Source organism: Netta rufina (assembly GCF_964035555.1).
Source record: "Netta rufina genome assembly, chromosome: 3".
NCBI lineage: Eukaryota > Metazoa > Chordata > Aves > Anseriformes > Anatidae > Netta > Netta rufina.
In genome coordinates this window covers 54,609,653-54,627,124 of record NC_140125.1, presented here as the reverse complement: position 1 = coordinate 54,627,124, position 17,472 = coordinate 54,609,653, and the positions used below count along the sequence as shown (strand labels likewise).

The window sequence follows — 17,472 nt, the reverse complement described above, 5'->3', positions numbered from 1 at the left end:
TAGCTTCTGCCATGTTCTTAATGGATTAAGCCTTGTATTTATTACAACATGAGAACACGTCCCAGCCTTTTACTGCTGAGTAAAAGAGACTTTAAATCCTCTTAGTAATTAATGTGAATTACCATATCCTAAATGATTTAGGTCAGAGATAACCATTAGCAATACTAAGTCCCTTAAATATTTCCCATCCCCCACAACTAATTTGAAGATGCATTAATCTGCCATTAGGAAAAGTACATTTCTAGCTCTTTCATACTTGTTTTCAAGCATTAAGAGATCAGAAAATAAAAAAGCATGACTAGGATCATTTTCTCCCCCACATGGTTTCACCAGGTAGAAGAATAAGAATTTTTCCTCATATATTTCTAAGAATAGGTTAGTTGCTTCAGAAAACTTGTCATTTACAACTCAGTACCAGCTTTTTTTGATGTACTAAAAAATTTAGACATATCTTTTTGATCCTGGATGAGGCCTCAAATGAATGCAAAACCTTTATATATTCCCTAAAAATACAAATAGGGATTGGATCACAAACAAGATGAAACTGTGTTGACTACCAGTGGAGCAAAGAGGAAATGAGTGAAAAAGTGACATATAAATGTTTGAAATATTTATTCTGTTTGCGTTGTTGTCTGTGTTATGTTATGATGTTTGTGAAACATTCCTGTTAAAAAGGTAATTGGAAAGGAATAAGGAAAGGAATTCCTTATCTACCTTCTTCTTTTCACCCTTCAGTGAAGGATTTAAGACAGAGTAACATTATCATGTATTATTGACACCATTGTGAATTTCCTACTCAACTTTATTTGCTTCGTATTTTTCAGGAAAGATATGGAGTTTCAGGAGGCCCAGAAAATTTAAGTTCTAATTAAGCCACTGGCATTTCGGATGTCTATAGAATCCTATTGTTACTTGCTCATAACCTCTACTTTCAGAGAGGTGTCTGACCACTACACTTTGCAAAAGGCAGAATAAAGTAAAGTCTGGGGGCATAAAGCATTGGATATTGTTGCAGAGCACAGCTTGCTGTTAGGAACAGTTTATTGTCCCTCAGATCAGAGGTGGACCAGACTTGACCCAAAATACAATTTTTTTCTTTAAGCCCTCATTTTTTACAACTAAGAAACTCTTGATTGGGTATTCTGCAGCCAAAGGTCAATTGTCTGGTCAGCTTTCTGCAGGAACCCACAGGCAGCAGCATCCTGCACTGCAACTCTGGACCACAGATCAGAGCCCTGTCACCATCAGCAGCCTTCTGATAAATGCATAATGATTCTGCCCTTTATAAAATCATCTTCAGAGACACAGCAGGCCTTAGTGTGCCACTTTTTTTTTTTTTTTTGTCAGGAGCAGGCTATTATGATGTTTTAATGTGTTTAACACCTTCTGTTACTGCAAATTCCTTCTCATACTGGGAGGAAGAGAGAGACAGATTTTGGTGGCCTCCAGTGAATAGAGCCCAAGAGTTGTCCTAATGACAGACAGCCCTGTGCAAGGGCCTGAGCTTCTGTATGAATGCCCCTACTCCCATCCTTCCATGGCCATGAGTAGAGCAAGAGCTAACCCTTTCTTAGGTTGATTTATTTCACATCTTGGCTAGAATGCTAGATACATTGTTATATTTTGAGACTGCCAAGGAATACCCCAGGCACAGGCTGTGCTGCTTCCTAGCAACCCCACTCCTGCTTGGTATCTTGACATGGAGGTAGAGAAGGGGTCTTCTATGGGACTCAGCATCCTCCAGTGTAAGCTGAAGCACAGCAAGCTGCACCAGCATACCTGACTGTGGGGCTGCTGTGCACCATGGTGAGAGTTTGTCCCTGCATCCCTCTAGGCATAATTTTCACCACCTGCATGATCAAATTGGCATTTCACACTGTTAAAAGCAGATGAAGGAATTGACAAAAGTATTGAGTGTAGCTCTTCATTCCTTCCCACGTGCTCTTCCCCTGTGCTGGAGGTACAGCACAAACAATTATCCCTTTTCATAATGTCTTCATTTACTTTAACTTCTTTGATTCTTTTATTTTTCTACCTCTGTATTTGAATGCAAAAATAGAGGGTCAAATTATTCCCTGGGGAAACTCAGCTGGGTTGACACTGATTATTGATGTCCCCATGCAGTTCCCCATATGCTCTCATTTCAGTTTGTACCCACATTTAATCCTTCTTGTTCCTATTATAGAAATATCACTAGACCCATGAGTTACAGGTACTTTATTCTTTCTGTTCCCAGACTCTCCCTGACATCAGTGGGAACTGTGGGGGCACACTAATAAGCCAAACTTACTTTTTGTTGACTCCCTGCAGAGGATGAATTTCACTGAAATGTAATTCAGGTCTAAAAACTTACACTGAAGAATTGTAAATCTATGCCCATTGATTTCCTCTTTAGAACGTCCAGTGATCACAGCCCTGAGGTGCATTGGAGAAAATACTACAAAACAGAGGAAAAGATCAAAGGCAGAGAGGGACTTGCTGCACCTGGGATTTTGAGGGGAACAGCTGGCTTTCACAGAGTTGTTTTTCTCTTCCTTAATCGGGGCAGTGCCAGGACAGAACAAGCCTTTCAAGAAAGTCAGAGCAATACTACCAGGATGTATCTCCTATGGAGCCATTATAATACCCTATAGCTTGCTGAGAGCTATGCAAGTCATTCTGTCAGCTGCTTTTTAGAAGAAAAAGGAGGAAAAAAAGGGGGGATGAGGTAGGAATGCTGACAATAGCTCCTTTGGTGCTGGTTCCCTAAATATGTTTTGAGATGTATGTTTCTCAGGCTGCTCACACTTTCCACTTTATTTGCTTATGTTACTATTGAAAAGATTGGGTACATCATCTCACCAATTTTACCAACTTTGACCCATAACACCTGACCTCTAATACCAGCTGAGATGAAGAATAAAGTTTTTTTTTGTTTTTGTTTTTTGTTTTGTTTTGTTTTGTTTTGTTTTTGTTTGTTTGTTTTTGTTTGTTTGTTTGTCTTGTTTTAAGAACAAGAAAAGACAGACTTTGAGGTACAAAGCCAGAAATAAAAGGATATAAAGAAATTAACATAACACAAGCCTGCTGCATGTTTAACAATTGAATATCTGAGCTACATCATTTTTCTTATCTGTGGTCCTTCCAATATGTCCATGTCAAAATGTGGAAGGTTTGGAACCCACATTAACTCCCATGTCTCCTAGCGGTTACCCTTGATCTGAATGCCAAGCTAACATGTATTTATCAGCCCAACTTTTGTCCATATTGGGCAACCCCTGAATTCCTTCTCTTCTCTCCTCATGAATTTCTACATGCAGAATCAAATGCAGTTCTACAGATTTGCAAGGCTTTTTTTTTTTTTCTTCTCTCTCTTTTTTTTTTTTTTTTCCTTTTTCCTTTTCTATTTCTATACAGTGCAAGATTTTTCTATGCAAAGTTTTTTCTTGGTTGTTGTAGCTGGCTTTGAGCCTTTTTATAAAATTCCATGAGATGTATGTATGAAGTGTTATATTATAGTATACATCCTGTCAAGATGACAGTCTAACACTCTGTAGAACCACACAAGAAATTTGGACATGTCATAAGTAAAAATAATAGACTGGCTGATAAGGTGCTTTTCCTAGTTATGGCCCTGAAACAAGTTCTTTCCATCCAATTTGGGCAACAGTAGCAAGGCCAGACAAAGAGGGCTTATACCAATCTGTAAATCTTCTGAGAAGGTATACCTTGGGGTATACCTCACCAAAAATTAACATAATCCCTACTTTGACTTGTAAGTCCCTGGATCAGCCAAACTCTTCAGGAAATAAATTTTCTTTTCATTATGGAGGATCCTGCCTCTACCATGGAGCTTAACAGGATCCTTGCATGTGTACTCAGGTCAATATCTTATTTCTGTGAGGCTTTCATTTTCCTTTCATTTTCATGAACCACAACAGATAGCAAGACATCCCTTTGAATTTAAAACACATTTGCATTGAGGATTTTGCTCGACTAAAATGTAAGAATTTTCCCAAGAAAAATTTTCTCTTGTCATTATCTCTGGCTGCATAAAGGCTGGAGAAACATGCTGCTCCTTGAACTCAGGAAATCCCCTGGACTTGCATATTTCCTATAGCCTTATGATCTATTAACCAGTGTGAAAAGTTAAGGCAGACACAAGATTTTCCTTACCCTGCAAGGAAATACACATTTGCAAATTTTTCAACTGGACAAATACATGAAGAGTTAAGTAGAATCTTTCAAAATCATGAAAATAGCATTTTCAGTGAGAGCTTCCAAGGGTAAGAATCATGATGGGGGTGGGGAGAGAGAGCCAAAAGAATTGTATGCATGGAACAGAGAAGTAGAATAGCATCATTTAGCCAGGCTGTGTACGTATGACTTGAATCTGAACTGCATCATTGCCAACAACTAATAAAGAACCAGCCAGCCTTCTTAACATCTGTTCTCCTCATGCTGTCACTAAGCACAAGGACGTAGAAAACACCTCTAGAGCAAGATGATGCCTATACATTTGATATCTAGTAGATGTCTAGTAGATCATTAATTTCTAGTAGATGACTTACAAATATTGCAATCTACTTTATGTTTTGGGGCTATTAACATTTTGATGTTGTTGTTGCTTTATTAAATCTGAAATAATTAAGTAGCTTTATCTCAAAGTTATGATACATGGTAAGGTAGTTTGTCAGTCAAGTATGGCACTGTTCTGATCCAAACTCAGGTTTTTATAGAGATGCTTTACTCATACTCTGTTAGTGCAAGATCCTTCCTATTTACTTCAAAAACTGAGAGTAGTTTTCCCATTTGCTTTTTCTTCCACCTACTTAAAACTAGGATGAGGCATTTTATATGACATGCAAACTTTATTTTACGGGGACATCAGCAAGCTTGTTTACAGAACATATCACATACAAGCTGCTTGATTTCAACTCTGTAAGAAATTATGGAATCATAGAATCATAGAATCATAGAATGGCTTGGGTTGGAAGGGACCTCAAAGATCATCTAGTTCCAACACCCCCAACATTGGCAGGGATCCAATGTTGACTCCATGTTGATCAAGTTATCAAGAACCCCAACCAACCTGGCTTTAAACACCTTTAGGAACAGAGCATCCTACAACCTCTCTGGGAAACCTGGTCCAATACCTTGCTGGTACTCAGAGGGTGCTCTGAGTAAAGAATTTCTTCCTGATATCTAACCTAAATTTCTCCTCTTTTAGTTTAAAACCATTCTCCTTTGTCCTATCACTATCTGCATGTGTAAAAACACTCTCCATCTCTTTTATAAGCCCCCTTTAAGTATCAGAAGACTACAGTGAGGTATCCCCAGAGCTCTCTCTTTTCTGAGCTGAACATCCCCAGCTTTCTCAGGCTGTCTTCACAGAAGAGGTGCCCCAGCTCTCTGATCAACTTCATGGCCTTCCTGCTCTGCTAGAGCAGGTCCACTTCCTTCTTGTGCTGGGGGCCCCAGATCTGTATGTAGTACTCCAAGTGAGGCCTCACAAGACACAGAGCAGAGGGGGACAATCCCCTTCTTCAACCTGCTGGCCTCTCTGTTGATGCAGTGACATGAGATGCCTGACTGCCATTGAAGAATGGCAAGAGACAAAGCATTTGTTGAGCACCTCAGCCTCCTCCACGTCTATTGTTACCATTACTCCTTTCTCATTTATCTGAAGGGGTACAGTCTCCTTGGCCTTTCTTTTTTGACCCATGTAACTACAGAATTCTTTCCTGTTATTCTTTGAATCACAGAATCACAGAATTTTCTAGGTTGGAAGAGACCTCAAGGTCATCGAGTCCAACCTCCAACCTAACGCTAACAGTCCCCACTAAACCATATCCCTAAGCTCTACATCTAAACGTCTTTTGAAGACTTCCAGGGATGGTGACTCCACCACTTCCCTGGGCAGCCTGTTCCAGTGCCTCACAACCCTTTCAGTGAAGAAGTTCTTCCTAACATCTAACCTAAAACTCCCCTGGCTCAACTTAAGCCCATTCCCCCTCGTCCTGTCACCAGGCACGTGGGAGAACAGGCCAACCCCCACCTCGCTACAGCCTCCCTTGAGGTACCTAAAAAGAGCGATAAGGTCACCCCTGAGCCTCCTCTTCTCCAGGCTGAACAAGCCCAGCTCCCTCAGCTGCTCCTCGTAGGACTTGTTCTCCAGGCCCCTCACCAGCTTCGTCGCCCTTCTCTGCACCTGCTCAAGCACCTCGATGTCCTTCTTGTAGCGAGGGGCCCAAAACTGAACACAGTACTCGAGGTGCGGCCTCACCAGAGCTGAGTACAGGGGGACGATCACCTCCCTAGCCCTGCTGGTCACGCTGTTCCTGATACAAGCCAGGATGCCGTTGGCCTTCTTGGCCACCTGAGCACACTGCTGGCTCATATTCAGCCGACTATCCACCATCACTCCCAGGTCCTTCTCTGCCTGGCAGCTTTCCAACCATTCCTCTCCCAGCCTGTAGCTCTGCTTGGGGTTATTGCGCCCCAGGTGCAGGACCCGGCACTTGGCCTTGTTAAACTTCATGCAGTTGACCTCAGCCCATCGGTGCAGCCTATCCAGATCCTCCTGCAGAGCTTTCCTAACCTCAAGCAGATCAACACACACACCTAACTTGGTGTCATCTGCGAACTTACTGAGGGTGCATTCGATTCCCTCGTCCAGATCATCGATGAAGATATTAAAGAGGACCGGCCCCAGCACCGAGCCCTGGGGGACGCCACTAGTGACTGGCCTCCAACTGGACTTGGCTCCATTCACCACGACTCTTTGGGCCCGGCTATCCAGCCAGTTTCTAACCCAACGAAGCGTGCGCCAGTCCAAGCCAAGAGCAGCCAGTTTCTTGAGGAGAATGCTGTGGGAGACGGTGTCAAAAGCCTTGCTGAAGTCAAGGTAGACCACATCCACAGCCTTTCCCTCATCCACCCAGCGCTTCACTCTGTCATAGAAGGAGATCAGGTTCGTCAGGCATGACCTGCCTTTCATAAAGCCATGCTGACTGGGCCTGATCGCCTGCTTCCCCTGCAAGTGCTGCATGATGACTCTCAGGAGGATCTGCTCCATGAGCTTTCCTGGCACTGAGGTCAAACTGACAGGCCTGTAGTTTCCCGGGTCTGCCCTCTGGCCCTTCTTGTAGATGGGCGTCATGTTTGCTAGCCGCCAGTCGATTGGGACCTCCCCAGATAGCCAGGACTGTTGATAAATGATGGATAGTGGCTTGGCCAGCTCCTCTGCCAGTTCCCTCAGTACCCTTGGGTGGATCCCATCCGGCCCCATCGACTTGTGCACATCTAAGTGCCGTAGCAGGTCACCAACCAGTTCTTCATGGATAATGAGGGCCGCATCCTGCTCCCCATCCCCTTCCACCAGCTCAGGGTACTGAGTATCCAGAGAACAACCGGTATTGCCGCTAAAGACTGAGGCAAAGAAGGCATTGAGCACCTCCGCCTTTTCCTCATCTCTTGTAACTAAGTTTCCCCCCGCATCCAGTAAAGGATGGAGATTCTCCTTAGTCCTCCTTTTTGTGTTGATGTATTTATAGAAACGTTTTTTGTTATCTTTAATGGCAGTAGCCAGATTGAGCTCCAGATGAGCTTTGGCCTTCCTAATTTTGTCCCTGCACAGCCTCGCTACTTCTTTAAAGTCCTCCTTAGTGGCCTGCCCACTTTTCCAAAGCTTATAAACCCTCTTTTTCCTCCTAAGATCAAGCCACAATTCTCTGTTGAGCCAGGCCGGTCTTCTTCCCCGCCAGCTCATCTTTGGGCACGTGGGGACAGACCGTTCCTGCGCCATTAAGACTTCCCTCTTGAAGAGCGCCCAGCCTTCCTGGACCCCTCTGCCCTTCAGAACCACCTCCCAAGGGACTCCACCAACTAGTGTCCTGAGCAGCTCAAAGTCAGCCCTCCGAAAGTCCAATACAGCGGTTTTACTGGTCCCCTTCCTGGCCTCGCCAAGAATAGTGAACTCCACCATTGCGTGGTCACTCTGCCCAAGACAGCTCCCGACGATCACGTCCTCCACCAGTCCTTCTCTGTTTGTGAAGAGAAGGTCTAGCGGGGCACCTTCCCTGGTAGGTTCACTAACCAGCTGCGACAGGAAGCTATCTTCCACGCTCTCCAGAAACCTCCTAGACTGCTTTCTCAGAGCTGTGTTGTGCTTCCAGGATATGTCAGGGAAGTTGAAGTCCCCCACGAGTACAAGAGCTGATGATTTTGCAACCTCTGTCAGCTGCCTGTAGAATTCCTCATCCGTCTCCTCATCCTGGTTCGGCGGTCTATAGCAGACCCCGACCAGGACACATCCATCATCAATTTTAGTTCCTTCTATGCCTTGGTTTTCCTGATCCCATCTCTGCACATCCAGACAGCATCCCTGTACTCTTCCCAGGCCACATGTCCCCACTTCCGCTGCCTGTGCATTTCCTTCTTGTGCCTCAGTTTGACCAGCAGATCCCTGCTCAGCCATCCTGGGTTCCCTCCCTCCCCGCCCACTTTCTTATGCAGGGGGATGGAGAGTTCTTGTGCTCTAAGAAAAGCATCCTTAAAGAGTTACTAGCTCTTACATGTTCCCCTGTGTGTTGGGACAGTGTCTGCGGGGATCTCGTTCACTATTCCTAAAGCATCTGATAGTTCTCTCTTTAGAAGTTGAGAGCACTGACTTTGCTCTTTGCCAGGTATATATTCCCTGAGATCAAATATTCAACCAGGGGGTAGGTTCTGCAGCCCAGACAGACACCAGTCTTAAACTCTTTCATGACTTTATTTGCACTGGTGAGCACTGCATCCAGTAACACTTCTCCTCTGATCGGTTTATCAATTCCTGGCCCAGGAAGCTATCCTCAACACACTCCAGGAGTTTTCTGGATTGCTTGCAGCCTGCTACACTGCTTTCCCAGCAGACATCCAGGTGGCTGAAATCCCCCATCAGGATGAGAGTGTGTGAGCATCGTGCTTCTTGTAGCTGAAGCAGGAAGGCCTCAGCAACAGGGTTCCCTTGATCAGGCAGCCTGTAATATACCCCAACCATACAGAGTCCTTTTTGGTCCAGTCCTTAACTTTTACTCCCAGGCTGTCAACCTGTTTGTGGTTGTTTCTGACATAGTTCTTTGCAATGTATCCACTCCTTAACATAGGGGGAAACATCCTTATCTCTCCTTTCCTCTCTGTTATGAAAAGCTTGTAGCCCTCAATTACAGTGCTGCAGTTGTGTGATTTGTCCCACCACACTTCTGTGATACCAATTAGGTCATGGTTTTGTGAGCATGCTGTGATTTCCAACTCCTGCTCATTTTCCATGATGTATAGAGACACTTTCCATTGGTATAGAGACACTTCAGCTGAGTTAATGGATGCATCACCTTTTTAGAGGAGCCCTCCCTAATTTCTCTGAGACAATTCACAGGTATTTTCTTGTTGCTTAGTAAAGTGTCAATGTTTCTTGGTTCTTCTCTGTCCCTCAGAAGTGACAGAGAAGTGACAAACATGAAAAGTATCAGAACATACTACCATGTTGTATGGTGGTAATGAGATATTTTTATATTTTTCATCTAAACAGGAGAATTCTAAATTTTGTTCCATTTAAATTCTTTCCATCTCACATTTTTATGAACTCTTTCCTTTATGCCATGCCACATGCCAGTGACTCAAAACTTGTCCAAATAAGTAAGCAGTTCCCCTACATGCACACATGCTTATACACACACGCACTGCTTTGTCCCTGAGGTGAAAGACCTTGACAACTGGCAGAGACAAAAAACAGTATAAAGATTTACAAACCAGAATGGGAATACATTCCTGGCTATTGCACAGCTTAGCGTTGAGCACCAGCTAGCGTATTTAGGTATGAATTGCACTTACTTATGAATGACAAATCTAGTAACCTGACTAGTAAGAATGGTTGAGATACTGTTTTACTGGAGTCTTGGTGAATTTTGAAGTGAGATTCATCACAATCAACAGTGCGTGTTTGTAACTTAGTCCAATTTGTGCAAAATCAAACAGCAGTAGCCAAGATCTGTCAAAATTTTAACAAATTCATAGAATCTTCCTGCAGCTATAGTAGAATAGTAGAATGACTTGGGTTGGAAGGGACCTTAAAGATGATCTAGTTCCAGCCCCCCTGCCACAGGTTGACACCTCCTAGTAGACTAGGTTGCTCAAAGCCTCATCCAACCTGATCTTGAACACCTTTTGGGATGGGGCATCTACAGCTTCTCTGGGCAACCTGTCTCAACAACTTCTGAGTAAAGAACTTCCCCCTAAAATAAAATCTAAACCACATCTCCCTTAGTTTAAAACCATTCCCTTTTGTCTTATCACTAGCTGCCTATGAAAAAAGTCACTCTCCATCTTTTTTTGTAAGCCCCCTTTAAATGTGCAGGTGTAAGGTGGAGAGGCTGCAGCTATTTCTCCTCGTGCATCCCAAGCAGTGTGTAGAAAGGGAAAATACCCTACACCCAAACAGCCACCACTTTTTCCCAGCACAGAAGATCTCAACTGACTTGAAGTACCAAAGATTTTATACTGGCTCTAGGAGCTCTAAGAAGACTTAACTTGAGGCTGAGGCTGACAGTAGAAGCCAACTCCTGTGCTGCTGTTGTCATGCTGAGTTCAGAAAAAAAACAATTTCTCTGTAACTGACAAGTGTTGACACTACTATCTTCCTTATCGTTGTCACTAATTGTATTAGCAAACCAGCCGCTCATTAATCATTTGTAGGCAGCCCATGATTCAGCTGGGTGGGCGAATCACTTGCTTTGTGAAAGCAGCCAGCTGTGATCTTAGTCACGGCAAACGTTAAGAAAGGTCACACAGCACTTGTGATAAGAGGGAGAGAATAATTGTCTACAGTACAAGGTGATTCAGGTAACTGTGGCATCCAGAAAGCAACCAGATGAAGATAGGTGTAGAAAACAGAATTTGTTGGGGCAGGAGGGGGAGGGGGATAAAAAAGCTGAAAGGCAGACTGTGTGGGACACAAGAACTAATAAAACAAGATAGTTAGGCTGTCAGAATGTCAGAAATGTCATCTTGTGCTATTGCTAGATCCTTTTCTACAGCAATTAAAAGCAATTCTCCCACTTCTATTAAATGAACTGTTGCTGCAAATAAAGTTTCTATGTCTGCTACAGATCACGTAAAAAAGTACTGGGTTTAAAATAAAGCAAGGGAAATTCAAATTTAAAATTCAAAATGTGTTTCTATTGATGAGGACAGCTAAGAACCATTCCAGGTGGGTAACACATGTACACACATTAAAGATTCTAAAAATATATATTAATCAAGGTTTTTTGTAATGTAGTCAATCCTGTCTTGGAAAAACAAAACAAAACAACAAAAGTAATATAGATGACAGCTCAAGGCCCATACAGATGTAATTTTTGTGCAGTTTCTAAAATATTCTTTGAGAAGTTAAGATAAGTTCCAGAAGTGTCTGAAAATTTATTAAGTAAATGACAAGGAAAAAAATTGCATAGTCCATGTCCTTGGATTAATCCCCCTTTTGAACTGCAGAAGGAACAGCAGTTTACTAGTAGGTTTATTTCTCAAATGTTCCACCAACATAGGAACAAGATTGCCCTCTGCTGGAAATTCATGGTGGAAGTCTAAACAGTACATAAAATACCTTACTCAAAATAGGGTGTCAGAAAACCTAAACAATGAGCATATGATGAAGGGTAAAGGAGAACTTAATAGTATCTGAAAACTCAGACTCCGAATTATGCTGCCATAGCACTTTAGAACTAGCATTTTGCAGAGGCATTGAAAGTGGGGTACACTGCGGCACAACAGAAATAAATACATGTATTTATTAGTCTAGTGAAGTACAGTTTGTACAGATTTTCTTTGCAAATATATGTACTTATTGTGAAACATGATTAACATGATGTTAATTCTGTTCTTAAATTCCTCTTTCTTGCTACCCAGCCATGTCCAGAATGAACTCCATGCATTAGAGGACATCTTCTTTGTTTACTAATACCATCATTCATCATGATAAAAATCCAGAACAGTGGGATATGCTATCTCAAAATCCTATAAACCAACTCAGAGGTAATAATGGTCCATTGATATTACTGGCAGTTGAGTTTTACTAGAATTATAAATAAAGAGTAGCTGTAATAATCAGAAGGAAACATCTAAGATGGAGATGTCAGCATGTTTAATTTCATACCTTTGTACAACTTTATACCTGTTTGTACAACAAACTATATAAAACAAAGATTTCTTTGTGCAGAGATAGAAACTTTGTTACTGTGTGGTTTCATTATAATTCTTAATGCGTTACAAAGATAGTAATGTAATTGTGATGTTTCTTGCTTGTGCAGCAAACAGTCCTCTGGCAAGGCATTCTTATCAGCATCACAAAACCAGAGCACAGGCCAAAGCTATATGTCCTCTGCATAAAACTAAGCTAAACAGTAAAACACAATTTGCCAGAGTGCAATATGATTTTATAGTTATTATGTAATTGATAAGATTATTTTACAGATCCTGAGAATAAAATCTTTTCCTATATGGTCAGAGCATGGCTGACTAGAGTGATATCCTAATATTATAAGGACAATTTATTGAAATTCCTAAAATTAAGGAGTAAGTCTTAAAGAAAACAAAAGAAAGTTACATTCAAGAAAACAGAAGAAATCCAAAGTTAGAACAAAGTCATTAATTAATTAATTAATTTATTTATTTATTTTCCAAGTTACTGGGAAGTCTAGTGTAAGGAATAATTTACAACCATCCTCAGTCCCACCACAGCAGTTCTGCTGCATGTGGTCTGAGACCAAAGAAACACAGTATCAGGACACACTTGTTCTTACTGTGAAAATACACAAAAGGACAAGAAGTGTTCATACTGATAACTTAAGTCTTACTAGAACATAAAGTCGAATATTTTAAAAGGGAGAAAACTCAGAGTGACAAGGTGTGTTTAAAAAACAAAACAAAACAAAACAAAACAAAACAAAAAAAAAAACCATAACCACATTTCAGCTTGTCTCATAAATCCTACAAACAGTGTTTCTCAATGCAGAATGTTTTCAAAGTGCTCCAGTGTTTGCTGCTGGGGCATAAGTGTCTCCTTCTGTTGTCAAGAGGCCTTGTTTCTGCTCCTTGTTGCTCAGGGCTGCTCAGCTGCTTCCAGGAGTGTAGGAATCTCCTTTTTACAGTTCCATCTCTTTTAGCTCCATTGTAAATGTCCATCATATATGCTAGTGCTGACAAAATGAAAGAAACAGACACAGCTTCTGCCAAGATGCAGATATGTAGGAAATCTAATGGGGCCCAAAATGGTAAAGCTTCTCAAAATCAGCTCTTTTCACTCAAAACGCTACTGCCTTTGAGATAGTGGCACAGAATATTTTGCTTTCTACTGACAGCTTTAACTTGTGTATTGCTTGTTCAAAAATAGCCTTTAATGAAAATAGTATTTAGTGTTCTATTTGTAGGTTTTTGTTTGTTTGTTTGTTTGTTTGTTTTGATATGTCCATCCTTCTTTAGGTGAAAATGAAGAAAGTTGTACAAAGTTGAAGAATGGAAGGAAGAGGAGCTGTTTGTGAACTTCGATGAATAATAATCTAAAGTATTCAATAAACACATGTTCTGGTAGCAGGAAGAGGGATTTCTATTTAAATAATATTTTCCTACATTTTTCATTACAGAAATACCTGATCTGTATCCAGTAATGCTAAATAAATAAATAAATAAATAAACCTCCTGCTACATTTATCTTCCTCGGGGAACAAGTATTGCCATGAATATGTAATTTTGAGAATACCTAAATGTGTTCGTACGTGGTAGTACCGCACTCTGCAGTTACCTATCTGTAGTTCAGAAATTTGAGCTTTATTTCTCCCAGTACTTCCTGTGTGACCATCTGTGCAACCACAAGCTGATAAATATTGGTATGATTTCTAACTGGAATTATTACTGATCTGGACTTTTAGTCAACTCTTGATGATCCAGGGCAGATGATTCAGGATGGAGATTTGGTGTGCAGTGAGACATTGATGCTTGTCTCACATGAGCCAGCAGTGTCTGGAAGGCTATGCTTGCACTGGGCTCTGTTTGCTCCAGGTGCAAGGTCTGGTCCAAGCTTTGCTTACCAGAGACTTCTGCACATCTCAATCAGCTGAGCCATCAATAGTCTCCTTCTTCATTTGTATTTTGCCTGCATTACCCTGGGTAACTGAGAGACGGCATCAATATAAGATAACTTTTAAAACAAAGGGTTTAAAATGAGGAGAGGATGGTTAAATGGTCAAATTAATTCTGTTCTAACTGAAACCAGGACAATCACATAAGCATGTGTTAAGACATTGGATTGGGAATTCAAATGTCTGAGTCAGTGAATTTATTTTCTTCAGCAAATAAGATGACTGAATCAAGTAGAGGCCTCTGTTGAGAAGCAGAAAATGTCTTGGTTGTTTCCTTTAGCAAACACGTACAAAACCCTTAAGAAGTTTTTGCATTGCATTGAACAGTCTGTTTTGTTTGTTTGTTTTCCTTTTCTTTTTCTCTCCCAACTATTTTGCTGAAAATTTTCTAGCCATTATTTCATAAAAATGTTGTATATATTTGTATCGTTGATGTTTTTATTGAAGCTATGTAACAAATAAGTGAAGTTACAACTGTCCTGTTTTTCAATACATAAAAATCAAAATCTCCTAACTCTCTTTTTCATTTCCTCAGACAGAAAGGGATTTATTAATCATATTGGAAACAAATCTACTGCATCCCAAGAATGCAGTAGATTACATTTACATTGTTTAAGAGTTTTTAGGAGCACAACCTTGAATTGGCTGTTAAAACTTAAGTATTTTATAGTACATGTACCTTTTATTAAGGCTGCATAGAAAGTGAAACTTCTGCTTTGAAAAGTAAGAAAATGTGCCATAGTCAGTATGGACTGTAATGTCCATACTTCATTTATTTATTTATTTTCCCAGTGAAAGGGATAAGGTTATAAATATCCTACAAAGACAAAAAGGGTCATTCTTGAATCTTGATTTTATTTTGTGCTCTTTTTTTGATCATGGACATCTCATGCCATCTGCAAACTTCATATTAATCTCCTGTGCAAGGAAGATGACACCACTCACAACCATTCATTTGGCTCACAAAGATTTTCAGTTCCTGGTTGAATGAGCTACAATGGCAAAATGGGAAATTGAGTATAAAATATAAATAGAGTATTTGCCTCTAACAGTTCTTACAAGAAGAACTGAGCACACCCAGAATTTGCTGAGACTAACACGTCTGAATCGAAAACTTGCAAGGCTCTAACAGTTGAACATACAGCTATGTGGGGTTTGTCTTTATCAAAAAGTACACAAGGAAGATACTTCTTTATGTCTTTGCTGATATCAAGACATTCACTGCCATGGTGGTTGGAAGAAGACATATATATAATTTCCCAAAGATGAGATTTCTGGATTCAGTGGATAAATAAAACATGACTTTCTTGGCAGCTGGCTCATGCGACAACAAGCAGCAATACACAGTCAATATAGTGGGTGTACCTGCCAAAATGTGTATACACTTTGTGCTTGATTAATTAAATAATACTATGAAGAAACTTTGCCTCTTCACACCTTAGATCTATATTCTTCCTGCCAAATATAGTTAAGCATTTGATAAATCAGTGGTTGTATAGTGGGGGAAGAGGAAAGGAGGAAAGAAGCAGTAATTAGGAGGCAACAAAACACAGCCTGAGGATGACAGATTCACTTTAAAAGAATAATTTATACACAGGGAAGAAATCGTGATCTGAATAGACAACATGTAAGTATAAGACTGGTCTCTTCTCCTCAGTTTGTTGCTTTTATCCATCTGTAGTAATACTTATTTCTTTGGGTTTGCCAGAAAAATGTCAAGGAAAAAAATCAGTCCCTCATTAATATATACTTTTATCTCTGTGACAAGCCTGCACATAAGATCTTGGAAAGGATTTACATATTAGCTCCCTGAATGCAAGGACTGATTATTGATATAAAACCTTTTGCTTCAGTAATGCAAGAGATTGTTTCACATGCTTATCAAATCTTTTACTTAACTGACAGCAAAATAAATACCATTATATTAAAATTGTAATAGTGTGGTCAGCCTGAACCTTGTGAAGAATGTACATGATTTATCTAATAAATTCTTATATGGGGTTTATATAAAATGGTAATGGTCCAGTAGTCAATAGAAAACAGTAACTCCAGAATATAGCCAGCAAGCCAAAAAATAAAACATGGCATAAGACTAAGAAATAGTTCTGTTTCCTAGAGAAATCATTGTGGGAAGAATATGTTTAGATTTGGTATATGACTTCTGTCCCTGATGAAACAGAGAAAGTGTTGGCTTCCTGCAGTAGTCTGGCACCAGCATAAGCATTAGAAGGTACAGCAGAGCATCTCTGGCTTAGCTGCTTTAGGTGCTCTTCAACAACACTGGAAGACAATGAAGCACAAAAGCACTGCAGTTCCAGTAAAATTGCCACATGAATAAGAAATCTAGCTGAAAATCTGTCATTCAAATAATTTGTTCTCAAATAAAGTTGAGGAAGACAGAGACATATCCTGAAGATAAAAAGGGGAAGATGAGCAACACCTTCCTTTTTATTACATAACACTTCATAGATTATTTTCTCATTTTTTTATGGGCATATTCCCTGAGGACTTCACAGAAGGAACTGGAGACCCCAAGTGTTACAGAACAAAAGGATTAATTGCTGTCATTGTTGCCGCTGAAGGACTGATGTTCACACCATGCTGTTTGCTATCATTGTTAATGCCTCACCATCACATGCTGTACAGTTAAACCCACAATCTTGCTGCCATTTCTCTCAGCATTAGCACTATTTATATGAAAACTTTGTCCTGTCTGAGTCACTATCCCAGGCTGCTCTGCTGTTGCCTCATGACACATCCCAAGTCAGCTAAGGCTGTGGTCAGGCTAACCAGAAACAGGAAGATCTGTTAATGACCTTGACCTGGTAGATCCCTCTTTCTTGCAGAGATCTTAACAGCTTTAGCCAGAGGAGAGAGGAGAGGTGGCACATTTGGATCTTCTTTGCTCCAGTAGTCCTCTAGTTACCATGATCATTATCAAATTTGTGTGGACTACTTAAATCAGCTTCTGGCCACTTGAGCACTTGAGAAGTATCAGGGGTTTTAGTTATGTGACCTTTTCTACATTTCTATCAGAGGATTTTCATATGGTTTAGTATTTAGTCAACCACAATGAAAGGGAAATAAAATAAAATAAAATAAAATAAAATAAAATAAAATAAAATAAAATAAAATAAAATAAAATAAAATAAAATAAAATAAAATAAAATAAAGATTGCCATTAGTCCAGGAAAATCTCTGTTGCTTCCAAAACGATGCAGCATAAATTATTCTGAAACTTCTGGGTGTGGGAGGATGCACAACCCTACAGCCCTTTCCAAGGGGAGAAAAAGAAGCCTGTCTTGGTTCCTGTACAGGTGAAGCT

General features: G+C 40.5%; 1 protein-coding gene across 1 annotated transcript in view; it reads right to left on the bottom strand.

Moving 5' to 3' along the window:
* The window catches only part of MYCT1 (MYC target 1), a 29,069-nt gene that overhangs the window by 4,046 nt on the left and 7,551 nt on the right, over nt 1-17,472 (bottom strand). The gene's annotated exons all lie outside the window — the stretch shown is intronic.